This window comes from Piliocolobus tephrosceles, chromosome 4 (assembly GCF_002776525.5).
Source record: "Piliocolobus tephrosceles isolate RC106 chromosome 4, ASM277652v3, whole genome shotgun sequence".
Taxonomy (NCBI): domain Eukaryota; kingdom Metazoa; phylum Chordata; class Mammalia; order Primates; family Cercopithecidae; genus Piliocolobus; species Piliocolobus tephrosceles.
The window spans coordinates 118,045,751-118,060,504 of NC_045437.1; positions in this window are offsets into that span (position 1 = coordinate 118,045,751).

Sequence of the window (14,754 nt, forward strand, 5' to 3'; positions counted from 1 at the left end):
ATAAGAGTACATTTATTGATTTCCTCTTGGGTCCAAGATCCATTTAGAAGAATGCTTTTGATGTTGTTGTTGTTGTTTTCCATTTCTAAGTAGTTGGGTTTTTGCTTTTAACTTAAACTGTGGTATTCATACCTTGATTTCATTGCTCTGTGGTCAATGAACATGGACAATAAACTTTCTGCCTTTTGTATTTAATTTGACTTTTCTTAGTGGCATCAGATAGAGTCCATCTTTGCACTTGGTCCACGGGCACCAGAAAGATTTATTCTTTATTTGCAAAGTACAAAATTGAATGTGTGTCCCTTAACTCCACCTTATAGCTCTGATGGTAACAGCCACCATCCACTGAGGGTGTGCTGTGTACATGGACCTATGCTGAGCCCTTTCCATGAATTCTCTCATTCAGGCCCCAGGACCCTGCAAGACATGTCTTTTGTGATCCTCTTTTTACTGATAAGGAAACTAAGGCTCAGAGAGGTTCAATAACTTGCCTACAGTCACACAACCAGAGGCATGTGGCTGGGATTTCAATTTAACTCTGATTCCTAAGCTTGGGCTAGTTTATCAATAAGTCCTCCATATCAGGGACTCTTCCCTTGATCTTCATGGAGCTCATGGCGGTGTAATGAACATCCCAGTTGTGTGCAAAAGACTGACAGACCTGCAGATGTACACTGGGCAGAGGAGGGCCCACTGAGCTCACTCACTGCCCTAAAATGGCCAAGAACATTGCTCCATGCTTGGATTTATTTCTTGTCTATTTGATCTAACAAAGGATGGGATGGAGGTTGAGCGCGCCCCTCCCCTCTTGGGTTTATTTCCATGTCTTTCTTCTGCTTTGTCTATTTTGTTGCACTGTTTTTCAGCACATAAAGGCCTGTGACTGACGCACAGCATCAGTGTAAATGATACTATCCTCCTTCTCAGCATAAAATGACTCTCCTGAACTAAATAACTATGTTTTGGAATCCAGGTTTAGCCCTTGCGGGCTGTGTTACCTTGGACCACACATTTCCCTTCTCTGAGCCTTGGTTCTCTAGTAAGGTCTCCCACTCCTGACACTAAGGCCCTGGTTAGGCTTAGCAGAAACCATCTGAGCCCATGAGGTCAGAAACATATGTCTACACCTGAGTTCCTGTTTCCTCCTAGCAGAAATATTTTTCTCCCCACATTCAACCAGAGAGCTGGCTCTGGGCTTCCTTGCACCTGGGAGATTTGAAGCAAGACTTTTCCTTCTTAAACTTAAGCCCCCTGAGGAGAGCAGGATTTGAAGAAGAAAGTAAAAGAAAGAAGCAGTCCTGGCCAGGTGCAGTGGCTCATGCCTGTAATCTCAGCACTTTGGGAGGCCAAGGTGGGCAGATCACCTGAGGTCAGGAGTTCATGGCCAGCTGGCCAACATGGTGAAACCCCGTCTCTACTAAAAATACAAAAATTAGCCAGGTGTGGTGGCAGAAGCCTGTAATCCCAGCTACTTGGGAGGCTGAGGCAGGAGAATCGCTTGACCCAGGAGGCAGAGGTTGCAGTAAGCCGAGATGGCGCCACTTCACTCCAGCCTGGGCAACAAGAGAGAGACTCTGTCTCAAAAAAAAAGAAAAGAAAAGAAAAAGAAAAAGAGAGAGAAAGAGAAAGAAGCAGTCCCGGCCGGGCGCGGTGGCTCAAGCCTGTAATCTCAGCACTTTGGGAGGCCGAGACGGGCGGATCACGAGGTCAGGAGATCGAGACCATCCTGGCTAACACAGTGAAACCCCATCTCTACTAACAACACAAAAAACTAGCCGGGCGAGGTGGCGGGCGCCTGTAGTCCCAGCTACTCGGGAGGCTGAGGCAGGAGAATGGCGGGAACCCAGGAGGCGGAGCTTGCAGTGAGCTGAGATCCGGCCACTGCACTCCAGCCTGGGCGACAGAGCGAGACTCCGTCTCAAAAAAAAAAAAAAAAAAGAAGCAATCCTGACACCAAAAGCTGGTAGCTGGCCTCCTGCTTCCAGCCAGGCTGTGCCACTCCATCCTGAACACACACAGTTTCACAGAATAGCAATGCCAGATGAGGACACTGTGAAGGTGAGAAAACAGAGCAAAAAAAGACCACTCCTTAATCATGCTCTGCAGAGACAAAAACCAAGACCCTGGGCAATGCCCTAAACAGCACGTATCCCCCTTCTGCCCAAACTGAGCAATTGGGCTATTTTCCCCCTGCCTCCTAGATAAAAAGTAGTACTAGACTCTGAATTACCCCTGCTTCCTGACAGCAGCCCATCCAGAGTAAAACCCCACCTCTTTGACTCCTCTCCCAAATCCCCCAACACAGCCCAAGATCTAACAAGCCCCTCCTAATGGTTCAGGGTTTCTGTGTGTGTGAGAGATGGAATCAAGGCTGGAGTACACATTTGGCACACAGAAGGTGCTCAATCAAAATGGTTGCCATTTACATGAGGGGGCGGGACAGGAAGAGAAATCAGACAGAAAGCTCAAACAAGTTTATGTCAGAGAAGATAAAATAGTACTTATCAATAATTCAAAACCTCAGACCTACTGTTATCTAGCAGTAGCTTGAATGAAGAGGAAATTAACTACTAGTGCTTCCAAAATAACAAAACAATAAGAATAAGAATTGCTGGGCTGGGTGTGGTGGCTCACAGCTGTAATCCCAGTATTTTGGGAGGTCGAGGTGGGCGAATCACTTGAGGCCAGGAGTTAGAGACCAGCCTGCCCAACAAGGTGAAACCTCGTCTCTACCAAAAATACAAAAAAAAAAAAAAAAAAAAAAGAAAAGGCCAGGCATGATGGCACATGCCTGTGGTCCCAGCTACTCGGGAGTCTGAGGCAGGAGAATCACTTGAACCAGGAGGTGGAGGCTGCAGTGAACTGAGATCACACCATTGCCTGAGCAACAGAGCAAGACTCTGGGGGAAAAAAAAAAGAGTTGCAACATCTCTTTCTCCGCTTAACCCTTATTTGAGCACTTACTGTTTGCTCTACACTTTCTGTGCCTCATCTCTAATCCTCCCAAGAACCCAGCAGGTGAAGTAACCATTTGAGGGTTTCAATAGGTACAAAATGAAAAGAACCTTGTTCTAGAATTTCCAGAAAGATGGAATAAACATGTTTTATCCTCTTCTTCCTACAAAAAAAAAAATTAAATTAAATTAAAAATCCTAGACATTTGATATAAAACAAACGTAAGAAGATTCTGGAAGGTGGAGAGAAGAAGACAGACCAGCTGGAACGCTAGGACCCAACTAACAGCACAGTGGTCAGTTCCCTGGGTTGTTCCCAGACTGAATACTAGACAAGCCAGAAACCCAGAAACGTCAATGGGTCGACTGAAGAAGCTCCAAGAAGAGCCTGCACTGTCTAACTAGAAGACCAGGCAAAGGGCAGCTTGGCAAGACAGGAAACGTTTAGATAATAACCACTCTGCTCTAGCCCAACTCCACAGAAAACATCGCCCACGCCAGCAAAGGCCAAGGCGGGGCCTGGCTATAGCAAGCCTCCCTGACTGCACCACCTGGGCGGTGTCGGAGAGACCCAGAAGGAAGCTGGTGGTCCTGAGGCCTCCTCCATTGTGTCAGTGGAGACTATGGGGGGAGCCTGGCCCATCCATGGTAACAAGGTGCCCCTCGACCTCCCTACTGGGGTGGTGTCAGAGGAGACCTGAGGAGAGTCAGGACTATTACCACCACTCAGCAATGACGAGACCACCCCATATAGACAGCGGCAGTGGAGGTCACATGGGAAACTGGAATTCCCACCCCTGCCCAGCAGTAATAAGAAGCCCCCTGCTTCAGGCGTAAACAAAAGCCAAGTGGGAAACCTGGACTTCCACCCTCACTTGGCAATAACGAGGAAGAGGCCCCTACATCCTCTACAACAACATCAGAAAATCCCTGCTAAAACCTACGATTTAAATAAGACCCAGAGTCTTATGATACCCAAAATGTCCAAGTTTCAATCAGAAATCACTTGTCAGGCCGGGCACAATGGCTCACACCTGTAATCCCAGCACTTTGGGAGGCCAAGGCAGGTAAATCACTTGAGGTCAGGAGTTCGAGACCAGCCTGGCCAACATAGTGAAACCCCATCTCTACTAAAAATAAAAAAAAAACTTAGGCATGGTGGCGCATGACTGTTGTCCCTCCCAGCTATTCGGGAGGCTGAGGCAGGGGAATCACTTGAACCTGGGAGGTGGAGGTTGCAACAAGCCAAGGTTGCATCACTACACTCCAACCTGGGCGACAGAGTGAGACTCTGTCAAAAAAGAGAAGAAAAAAAAATCAAAATCACTTATCATACCAAGAACCAGGAAGATCTTAAATAAAATGAGAAAAGACAATCAACAGATACCAGCATCAAGACGACACAGATGTTCGAATTATCTGACAGGGATTTTAAAGCAGAAATCCTAAAAATGCTTCAACAAACAAGAACACATTTAAAATCAAGGATAAAATAGAAAGTCTCAGCAAAAAATGTGAAGATATAAAGAAGAAATTTAGGAACCAAAAAAATACAATAACCAAAATTAAGAACCCCATGGATATCTCAACACCAGAATGGATATGACAAAGGGAAGGATTAGTAAACTTGATGACAGAACAAAAGAAATGACCCAACCTGAACAGCAGAGAAGAAATAAATTGGGAAAAATGCACAGAGCCTCAGGGACATGTACAACTGTAACAGAAGATCTACTACTCATGTCATTGGAGTTCTGGAGGGAAAAGAGAAAGAAAAGGAAAGGAAAGGATGAAGAAGGTGGCGCTGAAAAAGGATTTGAAAATGTTTCAGCTTTGGGCAAAAAAAAAAAAAGTCTACAGATTTAAGAAGCTGAGAAAACCCCAAATAGGATCAATCCAAAGAAATCCACGAGAAGACACACATGGTCAACTTTCTGAAAGCTAAAGACAAAGTCTTAAAAGAGCCAAAGAGAAGCAACACATTGCCAATGGGGGGCGGGAGGGAATTCAAATGACAACTTATTTATCATCAGATACCATGGAGACCAGAAAGAAGTGGCAAAACATTTTTCAGATGCTAAAACTGCCAACCTAGAATTGTAGATCCAGAAAAAAAAAAAAAATCCTTCAGGAATGAAGGAGAAATCAAGACATTCTCAGATGAAGGAATACCAGAATTTGTCAACAGCAGACCTACCCTAGAAGAATGGCTAAAAGAAGTTTTCCAAACACAGGAAATGACAAAAGATAGAATATTGGAACATCAGGAATTTAAAAAAAAGACAGCATGGAGTCTGGGCACGGTGGCTCATACCTGTAATCCCAGCACTTTGGGAGGCCGAGGCGGGCGGATCATGAGGTCAGGAGATCTAGACCATCCTGGCTAACAGGGTGAAACCCCATCTCTACTAAAAACACACACAAAAAAAATTAGCCGGGCGCAGTGACGGCGCCTGTAGTCCCAGCTACTCAGGAGGCTGAGGCAGGAGAATGGCATGAACCCAGGAGGTGGAGTTTGCAGTGAGCCGAGATCACGCCACTGCACTCCAGCCTGAGTGACAGAGCAAGATTCTGTCTCAAAAAAAAAAAAAAAAAAGCATGGAAACAGCAACTATATGTGTAAATAAGACAGACTTTCCTTCTTTTTTTTTGAGTTTTCTGAATTATGTTTGACTGTGAAACACACATTATAACACTGTCTAATATGATTCTCAATGCATGAAGAGGAAATATTTAAGGCTATTATAAGCAGGGGAGGAGAGGGAACATAAAAGGAGATAATGTTTCTATACTTCATTTGAACTGATAAAATGTTAATACCAGTAGACTTTGATAAGCTTTGAATATATAATGCCTAGAGCAACCACTAAAAGCAGCTATATGAAGTTATACACTCAAAAACACTATAGATATTCTTTCCAACACATGGGGCTGAGACAACTGGATAACCACATGTAAAAGAATGACGCTGGACTCTGACCTCATGGCGCACACAATATATTAATTCAAGATGAATCAAATGCCTAAATATAAGGAGTAACACTATAAAACTCTTAGAAGAAAACACAGAAATAAGATTTTATGATCTTGAATTTGGCAATGGATTCTTAGATAAAACAGCAAAAGCAGCAGCAAGAGAAAAAGTCGATAAAGTAGGCTTCATCAAAACTAAAGACTTTCATGCTTCATAGGACACTATCAAGAAAGTGAAAAAACAACCTACAGTATGTGAGAAAATATTTGCAAATCAGAATCTGCTAAGAGACTTGTAACTAGAATAAAAAAGAACTCTTACACTCAATACCGAGAAGACAAACAACTCAATTCAAAAATGGGCAAAGGACCTGAATAAACCCTTCTCCAAAGAAGATATAGAAATGGCCAGCAAGTACATGAAAAGATGCTCAACATCATCAGTCATTAGAGAAATGCAAATTAAAACCACACTGAAATACCACTTCATAGCCATCAGGATGGCCATATCAAAAAAAAAAAAAAAAAAACCGTAAGTGTTTGCAAGGAAATGGAGAAATTGGAACCCTCGTACATTGCTGGTGGAACTGTTACATGATACATCCACTGTGGAAAACTATTTGACGGTTCCTCAATACGTTAATTAATGAATGACCGCATGACTCAACAATTCCACTCGTAAAGAATTGAAAATAGGTACTCAAACCAAGACTTAGACACAAATATCCATACTGGCACTATTCACAACTGCCAAAAGGTGAAAACAACCCAAATGGCCGTCAACTTCTGAGTGACTAAACATTCACGGTGTTATAGCCACACAGTGGAATATCACCACACACCTATGAGAACAGCTAAATTGAAAATAGTGGCAATATCAAATACTGGTGAGGATGGAGAGCAATTTGATTTCTCATCCATTGCTAGTGAGAATGGAAAATGATGCAGCCCTTCTGGAAAACAGTTGGCAGTTTCTTAAATAGGTACAAAACTTACCAGACTCTAAAGATATTTCAGTATTCTTGAACTGAAAGACTCTAATGGAAAATGAGACTGAAGAAGTAGTTAGAAATCTGGGGATACTGAGCAGAAATTTCGCAAAGACCTTCCCTCTTGCAGGGAAGTGAGCAGAAGTAGAAGACAGCAAGCTATGGAGACTTACTCCAAGGAAAAAGAGAGTGACATCTGGCTGCACCCACCTCACTTTTTGCTCTGACCTGAGCTGGCTGCCTGTACCTGAATATTGAAGAAGCAGAGACTCATTAGGGGACAAGCAGGATTTGACTCCCACCACTGTCTTCAAAGCCACTGTCAGGTACTGGAAGATCTGTAGCTCTTTCTCCCTGGAGCTTTGTAAGGCCTTCCAGACTCCGTCCCCTACGAAGGCCCTTTCCTACCCACTCCCTGGCATCTGTCTCTTTACGCTTCCCTTTATATCCTGCTCTGAAGGTCCACTTCTTGGCCTCTTTCCAACAGGCCCCCCTTGGAGGGCACTTGTCTTCCGGCCATGTGCTTACAGGTGGCTCCAGCCCAGCCGTGTTCCCAGCATGCACTGGACCCAAAGGAACTGCTAGCACCTTTGCCTGGCCAGATTCTGGAAGTGAGGCCACTGTCTTCTGAGTCCTCTCACTTGGCTGTGCCCTCACGGGTGGCTCCAGCCCACCATGGCCCTCAGTGTTTTCCAGAGCACAGGCAGATTCCAGCGACTTTGGCCCCACCCCACCCCCAATTCCCCTCTCCCACGCAATGAGCATCCACGCTACTGGAGCCCTCCAGGGTCTGTAACTCAACAAACGTGGGGTGGGTTGGAGGGCAATGAAGAAAGTGTCAGTTTCCCTGCTGGCTGACCCCCTACTTTCTACAAGCAGTGTCTTGAAGGCCACCCCCTTTTTGATCTGTAAGAGGGAGGGAGAGAACCAAGAGAAGAGAAAGAGAAATGTATCACCCCAGAAACTCTCTTCAAAGAAATCCTCACCTCCGTGATCTTCAGCTTTCTCTGGTGTAACCTGGGGTGACGGTGAACCTCACAAACCTCTTTTACCCCAGGGATTTAATTCTGCTTTAAGGCCTAAGCATACACAGTATGGGCCTATTTATCTGACCGTCTCTCCTCTCTTAAAAATCCTCTAAAGTCGGCCACGCGCGGTGCCTCATGCACTTTGGGAGGCCGAGGCAGTTGGATTGCTTGAGCTCAGGAGTTTGAGACCAGGCAACATGGCGAAACCCTGTCTCTACTGAAAATACAAAAAGTTAGCCAGGCGTGGTGGTGCATGCCTGTAATTCCAGATACTCAGGAGGCTGAGACAGGAGAATGGCTTGAACACGGCAGGTGGAGATTGCAGTGAGCCGAGATCATGCCACTGCACTCCAGCCTGGGTGACAAAGCGAGACTGTCTCAAAAAAAAAAAAAAAAAAATCCTCTAAAGGCTTCTTAGGGACCTTCCAATAAAATCCAAAACACTGAATAGAGGCCACCTCTACCACATCCCTGCCTTATCTTACAGCATGCTCCTCCTCTGAGGCCTTCTCACCATTCCTTGAATGGCCACCTCAGGACCTTTGCACATGCTGTATCCTTGAACTGCCACCTAATCCCATGATTAAGTCAGTCACACTTATCCATCAGTTCTCCACTTAAATATGACCTTCACAAGGCAGCCAGCAGACCAGACGGTACTCCTACACCTTCACAGCACCTATCACAGCTTGTGAACATAAGTTTATAAATAGCCAGGGACATAAGTATGTGAACTCTGCAGACTGCTTTGGTTCAAATCCTGGTTCTGCCACTTACCAGCTTTCGTGAGTCATTGAACCTCTCTGTACTTCATTTCTTTGTATGCAAAATGGGGGGAAAAAATAGTACCTACCTGATAACCCTGTTGTGAGGATTGAGTGGTTATATGTAGAGTGCTTAGAAGTATCTGGCCTAGGCACAGGGTAAGTGCATAGTATCTGTTTAAATAAGCAAATAAGGCTGGGTGCAGTGGCTCATGTCTGTAATCTCAACACTTTGGAAGGACAAGGCAGGAGGATCACTTGAGGCCAAAAGTTTGAAACCAGCCTGGGTGACAGAGTGAGAACCTGTTTCTAAAAACTAAAATGAATAAGCAAATAAATAAAAATGCATATATGATGCTAATGGTAGGTTATATAGTAAAATAAGTAAAAAGGCTGGAAGATTTTTTTTTTTTTTTTTTGAGACGGAGTCTGGCTCTGTCGCCCAGGCTGGAGCACAGTGGCCGGATCTCAGCTCACTGCAAACTCCGCCTCCCAGGTTCATGCCATTGGAGGCCGAGATGGGTGGATCACGAGGTCAGGAGATCGAGACCATCCTGGCTAACATGGTGGAAGATATTTTTTAATGTTCCCAAATCATCAAAAAAACTCACATCTGTGTCCCCAGGCAAGGAACCCTAATTGGTGACTAAAGAACTCAGGAACAGTTTTACACTGGAGGCATTTGTCAATCTGACCAGTTGAGAGGCTGAATCGCCCTCTTGTCAGCCTCAAAGTGCTAGGCGGGCACAATTTAGAATTAGGGACTGTCAAGGGCTGAGATCTTAGTAAACCACCTCCACCTTTTGGGCTGGGACTCTGGCAGGCTGCCTTCTGGAAATAAGGGCAAATCAGAAAGAAGCCAGCCATGAAATAGACTGTGGTTTGGTTTTATAGCATCAAGCCTGGAACTTAGGCCATAGGGTCCCAAAACCCTCTCTGAGGGAAGATAATGTCGTTAGGCCTCAAACTAGTTCAATAAATGTTTTTTCAATAAAGTATCCAGAAAAAAAAGATAGAAGAAGACAAAATGAATTAGAATCAGCAGAAACGATAGACATTAGAAACAGATCTATAGAATTCCAGAAGTTGGAATTCTCAGAAAAACTGTGAAACAGTGTATTTTATCAACTTCAGCATGCCGTTAATTATGAGAGACAGCATCATTTCATGTTCCGTGAAAGAAGAAAAACAGGCTGCCAGTCAGTCACATTAGTCTCTGGTTGCTTTGAAATTTATTTTATCCATGGCAAGAGATTTGACAATTTCTCCTGCTTCCAGTTGCACAGCTTGGTGAATGATGGGCAATCTTTTGCATGGCTTCAGTAACAAAAATAATACAAGGCTTCCAGCCAAAACGGAATAACAGAGTCTAGATTTACCCTGCCTTCCAAAATAACTAAAAACTGAGACAAAATAGATCAAACAATAGTAGTCAAGACATTAGACTTCAGAAAATAAAGGTCAATGACTCTGAAGGACAAGAAACAAATGAGGGGAGCCCTATGGTTGCCCAACCACAGCACAGGATGGGGAAACCCTGGCAACCACCCTGAGTTATAGAGAAGAGGCTGGGAGTTCAGGGAAAGTCAAAGCAACAAGAGTTTTCAGAGCACAGTGTTGGGGAGGAGAAAGATTCACAGGGAGAACTCCAGAGACCCCCAGAGGATGCCCTTCAAAGGGCACTCCAGCTGAACGTTTATCAGCACATGCATCCGAGGAAAGGACTCCATGCCAGGGAAAGAACCACCTTTAAAGATTACAGCCAAATGCTCAAAAAGCTCGCACATGATGGGGAATAGTGCTTCTCTCCTATGGCAAGAATGGGAAGGTCATAACTCATAACTCACAGGGCATCAGTCAGATTTCTAAGAAGGATCTTGCCTCAGTAGTGGGGAAAAGTTGACCCTAGATTAAATGCAGCTCTCATATTGCCTAACAAAATATGAAGGGGAGATCCGAAAGGATCAAGCCATTTCCAAATAGCTTTACTGCATTGCAGAACAAAGCTCGAGAATATTTACATGACTATAAAAGTATCCAGCACCCAACAAGGTAAAATTCGCCATATCTAGAATCCAGCCCCATCTCAGCATCTCCACTGTTAATACCTGTCTGAGCCATCATCTCTCATCTGGACCATTGCAGTAACCTCCTAGCAGGCTGCCCCGTTCTGTGCTTGCCTCTAGCAATCAGGATAGGATAGGCTAGGCTGCAGTAAAAAATAATATCAAAAGCCCAGTCACTGAGCCAACAAAGCTTTTGCTCACACATTCGGCACATGTCCGCAGGGGGGCTCTGTTCCTCATTGTCCCTTCAAGACCCAGACTGACGTCATCTGGAGCACTGCCAGGCACAGAATAGAAGCAAAGTTGCCCACTGGGTCCTCCTGCCTGGAGGGGAAGCACTTTGCTTCTCTTCACATTTCAATGGCCAAGCTAGTCACAGGACCCACTCAGAGTGGTAGGGGGTGGAAGACTGCAATCCAGGCCCATCCCCAGGAGAACTGGTATCTATCCTTCTAGATGGAGCAAGCTCTCCAAAACAGAAGTTAGGTCATCAGGCTCCTCTCCCTCCAACTCCCTCAGAGTCAAAGCCAGCGTTCCCACGATCCCTGCAAAGCTCCACGTGCCCTGGTGCCTCACTATCCCCCTATGTCCTGCTTCTCTTCCCTCTTCTCACTCCACTCCAGCCATACTGACCTCCTTTTTCTTCCTCAGACCTTCCAGCCACATTCCCACACTTGGGCCTCTGTACTGACTGATCCCGCTTTCTGGAAGGTTCTTCCCCCAGGCGCCTGCACGGTTCACTCCCTCACCTCTTTCGAGTCTTTACTCAAATGTCACTTTCCCTGAAGACCTTCTACCCTATTTTAAGCTGCCTCCTATTCTCTCCACCCCAGCAGCCCCGTCCCGGTTATTCCTGCGTCATGTTTGTTGCGTTCATAGCGGTATCGTGTTCATCACCTTCTAACAGGCTGTTCAATTTCCTTATGGATGATATTTATTGCTTATTGCCTGACTTCCCTGTTAGAATGTGAGTGCCACAAGAAAACGAGTCTTCACCCGTTTAGTTCACTGATGTATCCCAAGCACCTCACACAGGACAGTGCCTGGCACGCGTCAGGCACTCTGTAAAGACTTGCTGACCTGGGGAATGTATTAACTGCACTTCTGGATCATGTTCCTAAGCACTTTCTCTGAGTAGGAAAGGCTGAACCACAACCTTTATAGACAATGGAACAAACTCATGGGGTAACAAAGCAGTTAGATTCCCCAGGGAATGCGGGTCATAGGAAGCACTGGGGAGCAATTATCAAACATTAATTGTTGCTCCTTGCCAGAGGCGGTGCCTTGGCGGCCATGGCATGCTGCCACCTTGTGGCTGCATAAGGAAATGCACTCAAGCAGCTCAAAGGTAGGTAACCTCCATCTTTCAAGCACCCTTAGTCCTTCTGCAGGTATCTCCAGGCTTCTGTGAACAAGATGAGAGTCACCAGGCTTGGACGCCTCAGAGACTACTGGAGTATGTGCCCATTGACATGAAACATAAGCCAAAACTCTTTTGTGATCAACATGATCTTTCATACGTGCACACATCCATTCATGATTTTCTCATTCATTCATTCACCCATCCATCCATTCATTCACCCATCCATCCATTCAACAGAGATTTGCTGAGCACACCAGGGGCCAGATACTGTGGGATAGAAGGGTCCCTGCCCTTCTTGTGGAAAAGACACCCATCCTCGTATTCAACAACTATTTACTAAGAGCCTGCTGGCACTGTGCTGGCATTGGGTGATAAAAACTAATGAGATGGACTGGACTGCCCTCAAGGGGAGTTCCAGTTGGAAGAGAAACAAGAAAAGGATGACAACACAATAAATGCTGTGAAGGAAATACACGATGCGTGTGGAGGGGCAGGGAGCTACTTTAGGGAAGGCCTCAGAAGAGCTGACATTTAAAGGAAAGCTTGAAAGATAGAGGGTTGGGGTAAATGCAATCCAGGAGGAGAGAACAGCATGTGCAAAGAGATGTGTGTTTTAAGAATAGAGAGGACAGCCGGGCACGGTGGCTCATGCCTATAATCACAGCACTTTGGGAGACCAAGGCAGATGAATCACCTGAGGTCAGGAGTTCGAGGCCAGCCTGGTCAACATGGTGAAACCCCCATCTCTATTGAAAATACAAAAATTAGCCGGGTGTGGTGGCGGGTGCCTATAGTCCCAGCTCGGGAGGCTGAAGCAGGAGAATTGCTTGAACCTGGAAGGCGGAGGTTGCAGTGAGCCGAGATCGTGCCTGAGCAATAGAGCGATACTCCATCTCAAAGAAAAAAAAGAAAAAGAATGGAGAGAAGGTCAGAGTGGCTACAGGGGAGCGTGCCAGGGAGCAGGATGTTATGAGGTCGACAGGTCGCAAGAGGCTAGTTCCTGCTGGGCCTTGGAAGCTGAGGTGAGGACTTTCTCCTTATTCTAAGAGCAATGGGAAGTCACTGGAGCATTCTAAGCAAAGGGGGGGTGGGGGTGGGGATATGATATGACTTGCCTTTTCGAAAGACCCATCTGGCTAGTGATAGAGAACAGCTTAGAAAGGACAGGGGCTGGTGTCTTCCTAGTTTTGTATCCACTCCCACCTACATCATGGAGGAGAGCGGACACCAGTCCCTGTCCTCAAGGGAAATCTTGCCTCAATGGAAAGAACATAAGTCAAGCAGCCAGACAGATCTGAGTTCAAATCCCAGCTCCACAATTTTCCTGTGTTACAACCATGGGCAACTTCTGTAAGCTTCGATTTTCTCACTGGAATGGAAAAAATACTAGGCACACTGTGGGCATATTAGATACAGACACTGATATAAACTACATGGTGCTATAGACAGCGATTGGTTCGTGCACAAGAAAAGTTATATTACAACACACACATCCCTTTGCAAAGTGGGGAAAAGAGAGAGATGCACAATTTTTTTCTTCTTTTTTTTCTTTTTTCACTCTGTTGCCCAGGGTGGAGTACAGTGGTGCGATCTCAGCTCACTGCAACCTCTGCCTCCCAGGTTCAAGTGATTCTCCTGCCTCAGCCTCCCAAGTAGCTGGGACTACAGGCGCCCACCACCACGCCCAGCTAATTTTTTGTATTTTTAGTAGAGGCGGGATTTCACTGTGTTAGCCAGGATGGTCTCAATATCCTGACATCGTGATCCACCCACCTTGGCCTCCCAAAGTGCTGGGATTACAGGCGTAAGCCACCGCGCCTGGCCAAGATGCACAATATATAAATGCAAAGTGGGTACACATGACAGGAGTACTGAAGGAACCAGGTTATGGAAACGTTGAATGCCAGCCTAAAGCTCATGAACACGTGTGAGTGGTAGGAGCCAAGTGAGGGTTTCTGAGCAGGGGAGGATCCACAGAGCTTCGCTTTAGGAAGATACAATTGGCAGCCAGGAAAGAAGGAGAAGATGGAATGAAGGCAGTTGGGGTCTCTTTCCCCCTGTCCCTGAGCCATCACATCACTCAACTTCCTCTCAACCCCCAAGGCTCTGCCCTGCAACCTGTACACCTGGAATTTTGCCATAAGGTCTGTTTTCTTATAGCCTGTGGTCTATTTCACTGGACCACATGTGCCAGGCCACTGAACATTAGAAAGAGTGGCCACATTAGTTATGACCACCCTGCAACGCCAGCCAATCAGACAGCAGTCACGGAGGGAATCACTTTCCAAGCCCAGCTTCTTCCCAGAGGCTGTGGATGGAGAAAGGAAAACAAGGAGCAGACCTCAGCTCCCTGGGCCTGGCTATCTGTCCTGGGGACTTAGGATTCAGAAGAAGTGCAGCCTGCCAGCCAGGCAGATACCAAAATCACAAAAAGAGCAGAAGCTGATTCAGGTCGACAGACTCATTGCCCCTTGAATGTGTGGCCCTAATCACAAATAAACCTGCCATGTGGAATTCTGCGGTCTGTTGGCTCCAGTATTGATTTTCTATGGTCTACAGCTCTCGAGCCTGCAAAATGCACTTCTAGAACAGAAATTTAGAGGAATGAAGTCAGCTA